Genomic DNA, 8,932 nt, shown 5'->3' on the forward strand with positions numbered 1-8,932 from the left:
CTCATTTCTAAAGAAAATAAAACTTTGTTAAGTCTTTCAATTTTAGGTGTAAAGAAAAGACATCTCCAGACATTTTTTTTTCCTATTTGCCTTCTGAAATTATGATAGAACTCTCTGTGCACAGAGTCAGGGGGAAGGTCAGCTTAGTCTGTGAGTGTTCCCCTGTCCAACTTGACACTTGAGCATGTCTTGATCCTGTCTGCTAGCATCATGTAACTAGAAATACATGAGCATTGAGAAGTTGATCCAGGAATTTTGCTACAAGACCTTGAATTTTTTTTAAAGGTAATTCCTTATTTTATCCTTCTTTACCACTAACTTCCTTGGTTACTTTTATTTTACCTTAGCCATATCACTGAGCGCGCTCTTCACCAACTCCACAGACTTCTCTCAGTGCCTTGCCTCATTTGCTACTACTGCCTCTTCTGAAAAACATCTTTTCCTGGCTTCTGTAATATTCGCGATCCTGATTTAAGACCCCTCTTCTCTGTGCAAACATTCCAACCTTGTCTGTCTCTTTTCTCTGTCTCACATTTAGAGTCTCTATCTTTAGCAAATTTTCTTTTCTTGTTTTCCAAGATAGGGTTTCGCTGTAGTTTTGGAGTCTGTCCTGGAACTAGCTCTTGTATACCAGGCTGGCCTTGAACTCACAGAGATCCACCTGCCTCTGCCTCCCAAGTGCCACCCGGTGCAACTTTTCTTTTTTATGTCTAATTCTTCTCTCAGTGATTTCATCAACTTCTACGATTTTAGCTCAACAAATAAAATGCTTGATTAGCACATATTAATTCTACACGCTAATATAGGGTTTAGTATAGTATCTACATTTGCAAACAGTATGCACTTGTCCAGGTTAGCTCAGTTTGGCCCACTGTCTATGCTCCTTGGCCTCTAGTAATCACTGTAGTACATTCAAGTTGACTTAGTTTTTAAGATTTTGCATATGAGAGAGCTTGAGGCACTTGTTTTTCTGTGTGTGGTTTATCCCACTTAAGTTAGTGTTCTCAAGGTCCATCCATTTTGGTCTAAAGGACAGGACTTCATTCTTCTTTCTTCTTCATGACTGAATAGTACCTCACTGAAATGAACCCACACACATACACACACACACACACACACACACACACACACACACACACAATCTTACTCTAGTGCCCTGTTGCTGTGATAAAAATACCCTGACAAAAGCAACTTAGGGGAGAATGGGTTTAATGGGCTCACAGTCCTAGCAACCGTGCAGCCCTGAGTGGAAATCAGGAGGCAGGAACTTGAAGCATGTCACATGCATAGTCAAGAATAGCGAGAGAATGGATACATATGTGCTAATACTCAATTCCATTTCTCTTTTTCGTTCAGGACAGGCCCAGTCTGTGAAACGGTGCTGCCCACATTCATGGCACGTCTTCCCACCACAATTATCCAGTTAAAAACCCGTCTCAGTTAGGGTTTTATTGTTGTGAAGAGACACCATGGTCACAGTAACTCTCTCTCTCTCTCTTTCTCTTTTTCTAATTTGATTTTTTCCAAGATAGGCTTTCTCTGAGTATTCCTGGCTGTCCTGAAACTCACTCTATAGACCAGGCTGGTCTCAAACTCACAAACATCTGACTGCCTCTACTTCCTGAGTGCTGGGATTCAAGATATGCACCACCACCGCCGCCTGGCATATGGCAATTGTTATAAAGAAAAAGATTTAATTGGGGCTGGCTTACAATTCGGAGGTTTAGTCCATTATGGTCATGGCAGAAACCATGGCAGTATGCAGGCAGACAAGGTGCTGGAGAAGAGACTGAGAGGTTCTACATCTTGATCTGCAGGCAACAGGAAGTGAACTGGAGAGCTTCTGAAGCTCAAAGCCTCTCTCTAGTCACACTCCATCAAGGTCATACCTACTCCAATAAATACCACACCTCCTAATAGTGACACTCCCTTTGGGAATAGTTCTTTCAAACTACCATATTCCACTCCCCCATAGGCTTGTAACCATAGCAGGATTGAGAAATGCATTTTTTTTGGTCTAACTTTCAAAGCCCCATAATCTGTAATAGTCTCAAACTTATTTAAAAGTCGAAAGGTCAAAGTCTCTTCTGAGACTCATGCAATCTCCTAACTGTAACCCTTGTAAAAAAGGAGATCACCTACTTCCAACATATAATGGAACAGGATATACATTTCCTCCCATTCTAAAATGGAGGAAAAGCAGAATAGTAAGGAAATACTGGACAAAAGCAAGACGGAATACCAGCTCGGCAAACTCCAAACTCTGCCTCTCCATGTCTGATGTCAAAGTGCTCTTCAGATCTCCAACAAGCCAATAAGCAGCATCCCTCTACAGCCTCTGCATCAGCTCCTGCGTCCAGGTTCAGGTTCCAGCTCTGTTTGAGTTCCTGTCGTGTTTTCCTACAACGATGAACCATGATCTGGAAATGTAAGCCTAATAAACTCTTTTCTCCCCAACTTGTTTTTGGGCCATGGTGTTTCATTGCAGCAGTACAAATCCTAGTTAAGACATTTGGTACCTGTGTAGTGGGGTGTTGCTGTGACAGATCTGGCCATGTTTTTGGGAGGATTGTGGAAGGACTTTGAGACTTTGGGCTAGAAAAGCCTTTGAGTGAAGCGCTCTGTGGGATGTTTTGAGGGAGGTCGGAAGATAAGAGCGGTGCAGAGGATGGAGGCCTGGCTTGTGAAGTCTCAGAGGGAAGTTTAAAGACTCTATGGGGACCATTTATAATTTTGATTTAAGGGTCTGTGGTTCTGGTTAGTCGGGGCTGAAGAATCGGCTGTGATGATGTGATACCAACACTACTAATGGAAACCTTTGCGTTACTGGCACAATTGGGGCTGGTTACCTGGAGCTAAGAAATTAGTGGTGATTAAGCAGAAACCAGTATCCTTGAGGTGAAATCTTCTGAAGAGTATTATCTGAGAGCCCAGAAAAAGCTGTGCTGCAGATGTGGCCAATGTTGTACCTTGTCCTGACCGTATGCTTAGGAATATGTAAGAGTCACCCAGATGGTATTGGTTTTGAAGGCATGAAGGGATCATGGAGAGCAGCTGATGCTTGACACTGTGAGAGGCCAGGAGAGGCCGCTGGTGAAGGTGCAGCCTCAGTGGCAGATGACGGTTCAGGACTGAAGGGGTCTTCCAAAGAAGATGAAGCTTGGCACCATGAAGAGGGCCTATGAGAGGCTATTGGTGACAGTGCATCCCAGTTGCAGCAGAAGACCCCAGCATTTCGGAGAAGCCAGCACCATGGGATGACCACCAAGAACAGCAGCAGCGGGGGAGCAGAGCCAGCGGGAGCCTAGAACACAAACTGTGTGTGCTGCAGAGGGCAGAGCTGGAGAAGTGACCCAGTCCCCTGGAGGAGTCCAGAAGAGGGGTGAGTGGATCCTGCCGTTGGACAGTTGGAAGTCGGTTTTGCTTTGATGTGATTGTGACTGTGCCCTGATTTGTTTCCTCCTGAAATAAGAAAGTATTTTATTGGATCCCACGGTTGAGAGACTTGGAATTTTAAAAGAGATTGGCTATTTTAAAGGGCCTGAAATTTGAATGTGTTTGAATTTGTGAAGACTGTGGGACTTTTAAAGTTATGTTTTTGAGTCGAGATCTTGGGGATGAATGAGAAAGGAAGGACGGTGGCTCAATGGCGATACGTTTGTGTGTCATGTTGACAAGGGGCTGGTTTTTCTGGCTGGGTTTATGTGTCACCAGCAAGAGTCATTAGAGAAAGGAGCCTCAGCTGAGGAAATGCCTCCATGAGATCCAGTTGTAAGGCATTTTCTCATAGTGATCAATGGGGGAGGACCTAACCCACGGTGGGGGGAGGGCCCAGCCCATGGTGGGTGGTGCCATCCCTGGGCTGCTGGCCCTGAATTGTATAAGCAAGTAGGCTCAGCAAGCCAGGGGGAGCATTCCCTCCATGGCCTCTGCATCAGCTCCTGCCTCCAGGTTTCAGCCCTGCTTGAGCTCCTGATCTGACTTCCTCCAACTGTAGCCTATGATCTGGAAGTGTAAGCCAAACAACCCCTTTCCTCCCCAAATTACTTTTTGGTCATGGTGTTTCACCACAGCAGTAGAAACCCTAACTGAGACACTATGTAAGCCAGGCTAGTCTGGAACTCACAATCTTCCAGCTTCAACCTGTCAAGCGCTAGGATTATAGGCATATACTACAGCCTTTGTACTGAATTTTAAACTCAGAAGTCGGTTGCATTTATGTGACTTTTTATTTGTCCATTCATTGTTTCCTTTTCAGAGCAAACTATTTTTGAACACATGGATTCATACCCTCTCCAACTCCCCCCTAGTTAAAACAAATTCAGACTTCATACTCTAAACGCTCCTTCTTTTTTTTTCAAAATCAATGATTTCATTTATAATGCTCTTTCCTTTTTGTATGGCTCACCTCCATCAAAAGATAGGGGAATCTCGATTTTTCCATTAGTACTTGTAAATGAAAGACTAATGTGCTTGATGGGGTATTGCATGAGTTTCCCTGTAGCATTCTAGACTGAAACATGCTGGCTGGGTAACTCTGTGAGTGGGTGGGTATGTATATCAACCATCAGACTGTACTCAAAGGGTACAGGCTACTAGACTTGCATACTGTACTCTTCTGGCCCTGTATGAGAGCATTGTTCTGGTACTTCTTATTCTGGGAGATTAGCTATCCCTTTTGTTGGCACCTGGACGCGTGATTCTGCACTACTGTGTGTATTTGATAAGGCACAGTGGAGAGGCCAGGCCGGGTTTTGTAGAGAGTATAGATCATCTGTTTTCTTCATTCTACCCTGACTTCCAATACATCACCAACTGTCTTCTTTCCAGATGGTTTGTGAGCCTTGGACTGTGGCAGCCTTGAACTAGCCTCTTTGCCACCCAACCCTGTGAACTTCCAACTTCAAAAATTCATTCGAAGTTCTAGTCTCCAGGGTCTCCAGTGTCTGCACTCTTACAACTCACCCATTTTATGCTTCTAATTCAATTTTGCAGAGGTTCAAGTAGGTGCTTGGATTTGTACACCCAACCCCTTGTATGAGAATTTTTTTTGAATATGTATGGTTTTTAGAGGTGGTTTGAATTCAGCAGGTCTGCTTCTCAAGCAAAGATAAGGCAGGAGACTGCCCAGGTACAGACTCCCTTTTCACTTTGGTTCTATTCACAAACTGGCAGCCACACCTATGACAGGATTCTGTGCAGTTGCCAAATAGGTGGAGGAGTCTTATCTGTGCTCAGTCTTTTTCTCTTGTTCTAGATCCTAAATAGAGAGCAGCTATTTCAAGAAAAGAACATAATCAGGGCCCGAGGAGAGGAGCCCACAGTTCAACGTTTCAGGGTCTCTGGCCAGAGCCATCCATTTGGCTGTGTGGTAAAATAAGCTTGAAAAGTTGTCAAACTCATGCCAGTAGGTGGCAGTGAGCAGATTCCCCCCCCCCTCCCGTCTTCCACCCAAACCTCCCACCAATTGGTAAACTCAAGTAGCCCCAGGTGAAAATTCTCAAGCTCTCATAAAGTGCTCAGAATATTCTGAGTGTACTTTTGCAATGCCCAGTGTGCTTTAAAGGGATTAACTCAATACTCTAACCACCTCAAAAAGTAGGCAAATATTACTAAGCGTTAGCTAGAGCTCAAACCACTTGTCTAAGGTTGTACTCCTAACACACACTTGTCTCTGAATCCAACCTTAAGAGCTTTGAGAAGTCATTATATCCTTCTGTTTGTTTGAAGTCAATGGTTGTCTTTGCTGACTTTGGCGTCCTGCAGCTCTCTGCATGCGCCAATTGGATTCTGTTGTTTTTACTTTGGCACAGTGGCCTCACCTTTATCTACTGCTATCTCAGCCAGCAATTGCAATTCTGCAGCTGGCCTACGTATCTAGCAGTGGCCTGGCCGCTCAGACCATAGCCTGGTGAGAATTCTGCTCCTGTAGGTACCAGTCCTGTCACTGCCTCTAAAGCTCTATCATTCTAATTATGAATAAGACATGAGATTTAAAAGCTGGGATAAACCTGTGAGCTCAGAGAGACTGAGTAACAACTTGCTAACCCTCTCTCTTTGCTGACATCTATGGAAGCCTGTTTCCACTTTGCCAAACTACAAAAATGTGTGCCATTCCGAACCCTACCCTACTAGTCCCCATGTCTCTCCATCTCCCTGGATGCTCTCTGGTGCTCTATACTTACTTTTTATCAATTAGTTAATAAAGCAGCCTTCTGACCCAAGGTTCATTTTATCTAATTAATGCAAATGCAAACCCAGGGTTCACAGTGTGATCAAATATCCCCCAATGCTTCTCCCTTTTGTCTAAATAAAAAGGAAAGGTTTTAACTTTAACACAATGAAACTAAATACAATAAGGACAATTATTATCAATTAAGGATTACATTCGCAATGTCCAGTCCACTTGTATTTGGCAAATTCAGAGAAACTACTCTAGTATCTGTCCTATCTTAGTGAGTCCAAAGGTTTTGCACCTAGTTCACTTGCTATTCTAACTTGTGTTACCAACTCAAAACTATCTCAGGCCTCAAAACATTTTCCCAGATAAACAATTTAAGCTTTATGTCTCTCAAGCCATTTACTGCTTTGGGGAGTTTCTTTTCTGAATTTGGTAACAAAGAAGACTGTAACTATAAATATTTCATCTTCAACTCTATCAGAGACTCAAGAAGGAAATATTATTACTTGAGTAAACAGGAAGTCTGAACAAGCATCTTCCAAAACTGTAGAAATGACTGAAGCAGCTGGTTGCCTGAACAGTCACCCAAGATTTCTTTGCAATGCATCCTTGGCCTTCAAGCCTAAAATATTTGACAAATTTTTCTGTGAAGCAGGAATTTTGAAGGCCTGTCCCACCTTGTCTTAGCAAAGTTCAGCAGTCTTTTTCTTTGTGTCCTGATTGTCCCATTTGTACAGTATACTGTCAACAATTGAGGCAAGGGCAGTTTCTTGCCCAAATAGGCATCTTTGCCACAATAAAGCAAACTCCATATAGAGGTTCTCTGACACCCATCTTCCTTTTATGAAGTAGATTGGTGCTGACAGGAACAGAGAAAAGTTGCAGGTTATTAAACATTTTAAATGTCATATTCTGTATGTCTCTGAAGTGTTTGAAGAGCACCTACCTAAAATGTACCTATTTAATCTTGAAAACATACCTAATATGACTACAAGTTTGATTGTTATAGATGACTAACAACCTCCATTTTTAAATCCTCCTAAACAGTTTATAATAATAGCTTTCAAGGTCTAGAACTTTATGTTACATTTTTAAATGAGCTGTGTAGGTACAATACCTTAAACAAGAGTAGAAACATATATAAAGCATAAAAGATAACTTTAAAATTGTATCAATATACAATAATCTATACCAATGTAAAATATTTGATGTGAATAGTTATCTTTTATCCTATATTCTTATATTCCTAATAAATGATGACAAGCATTCATAACCCACAAAATGGCAAAACCACCCACCCTACCGCTTGGGAATGTGGGTGCTGTGTTCTCTAGACTGGTTCCTATTGTTTGGGGGTGACAGCAGAAAGTATGGAACCATGACCTTAAAATTTCAAAGTAGGGTATGGAATCTGTTAATGACAGTTTAAACATAGTGACCACAGTGGATAAGTTTATGTCTGTCCAAGGCCAAGATAGCCATCTATGGAGTACATTAAGGGAAAAAAGGATCCAGAATCTCAGAGGTGATAAAAAACACATCCTTTGAGCACCCCTAGAAAAGACCCATGAAACGTGTGTGCAACTGATGAGAAAAATACATTGCCCACCTCCATTCTGATTGTTCCTTCTAACCCTTCTCTATGTCACAGCCAGAAGAATTCTTTTGCGCTTGTTGATCTTTTACAATTAGAGACTAAAGAGATGGCTCAGTGATTAAAGAGTACATACTGTTCTTGTTGAGGTCCTGGGTTTACTTCCCAGCATCCACATGGTAGCTAACAACTGTCTGTAACTTCAGACCCAAGGGATCTGATGATATCCCTTTCTGACCTCTGTGGGCATATTGAATGTGATGCACAGATACACATGCAGGCAAAATACTCATGCACAGTAATTAAGAAATACTTCATTTTAGTTAAATCTCTACCAAATGTTAAGAAAATTAGACAAATGCCTATAAACATTTACTAATCAGACTGATATCTTTACTGTCCTTTTTCCCTTGGTCAAAGTTTCAGCTTAGTAATATAGTAAAAGAGTCTTCTGACTCAAAGGAAGACACCTGGAAACTTATTAAATAACTTGGAACATATGATCCCAGACTCTCTCTGATTGTTATCAGTTTAAGATGTTAGGACCTGGTGAACCTTCCAAAGGAATGGCTGAAGCAAAAAAAGACAATCTGAGGATTGTCGTCCTCAGATATCTGTGAGGGGTAGGATGGAAAAAGTTGGAAAAATAGCAGAACTTTAAAAATTTATCCCTAAGCTCATCAGTCATAAAATATTAGAAACAAAGGGATTAACCAATGTCAATATGAAAACACAACTCTCACTTTAAAAGGCACAAAAGATAATTCTGGAGTCAAATATGACAAATGACGGCTTAGAAAAACGGATTCAAGTTACACCAAATACCACATGTCAGCACAGTAAGTTTTGTGAAGTTTTCATAATAACAGAACAAAATTAAAGAATACATAAAAGCACTTAAGTTACTTTGGTCTGAACATCATGTAAAAAGTTACAGAGAAGTAGGGAAATATCTGCTAAAGGTGTTAGATGCTATCTGATGACACTTTTAGCCTCTGAGTAGGTAGAAGCTAGTTATCTATCAGTTCATGCCAAAAAGATTTGCTTAACAGTCATAAGGTTGTTATGTCAGAGACAGGCGTAGGCAGTCCACGTCTCTTATGAGGGCTAAATATAGCTCAAGACAATTGGCTCTAGGCCTACAATATTCTAACTCT

Source organism: Microtus ochrogaster, chromosome 18 (assembly GCF_000317375.1).
Source record: "Microtus ochrogaster isolate Prairie Vole_2 chromosome 18, MicOch1.0, whole genome shotgun sequence".
Lineage (NCBI taxonomy): Eukaryota > Metazoa > Chordata > Mammalia > Rodentia > Cricetidae > Microtus > Microtus ochrogaster.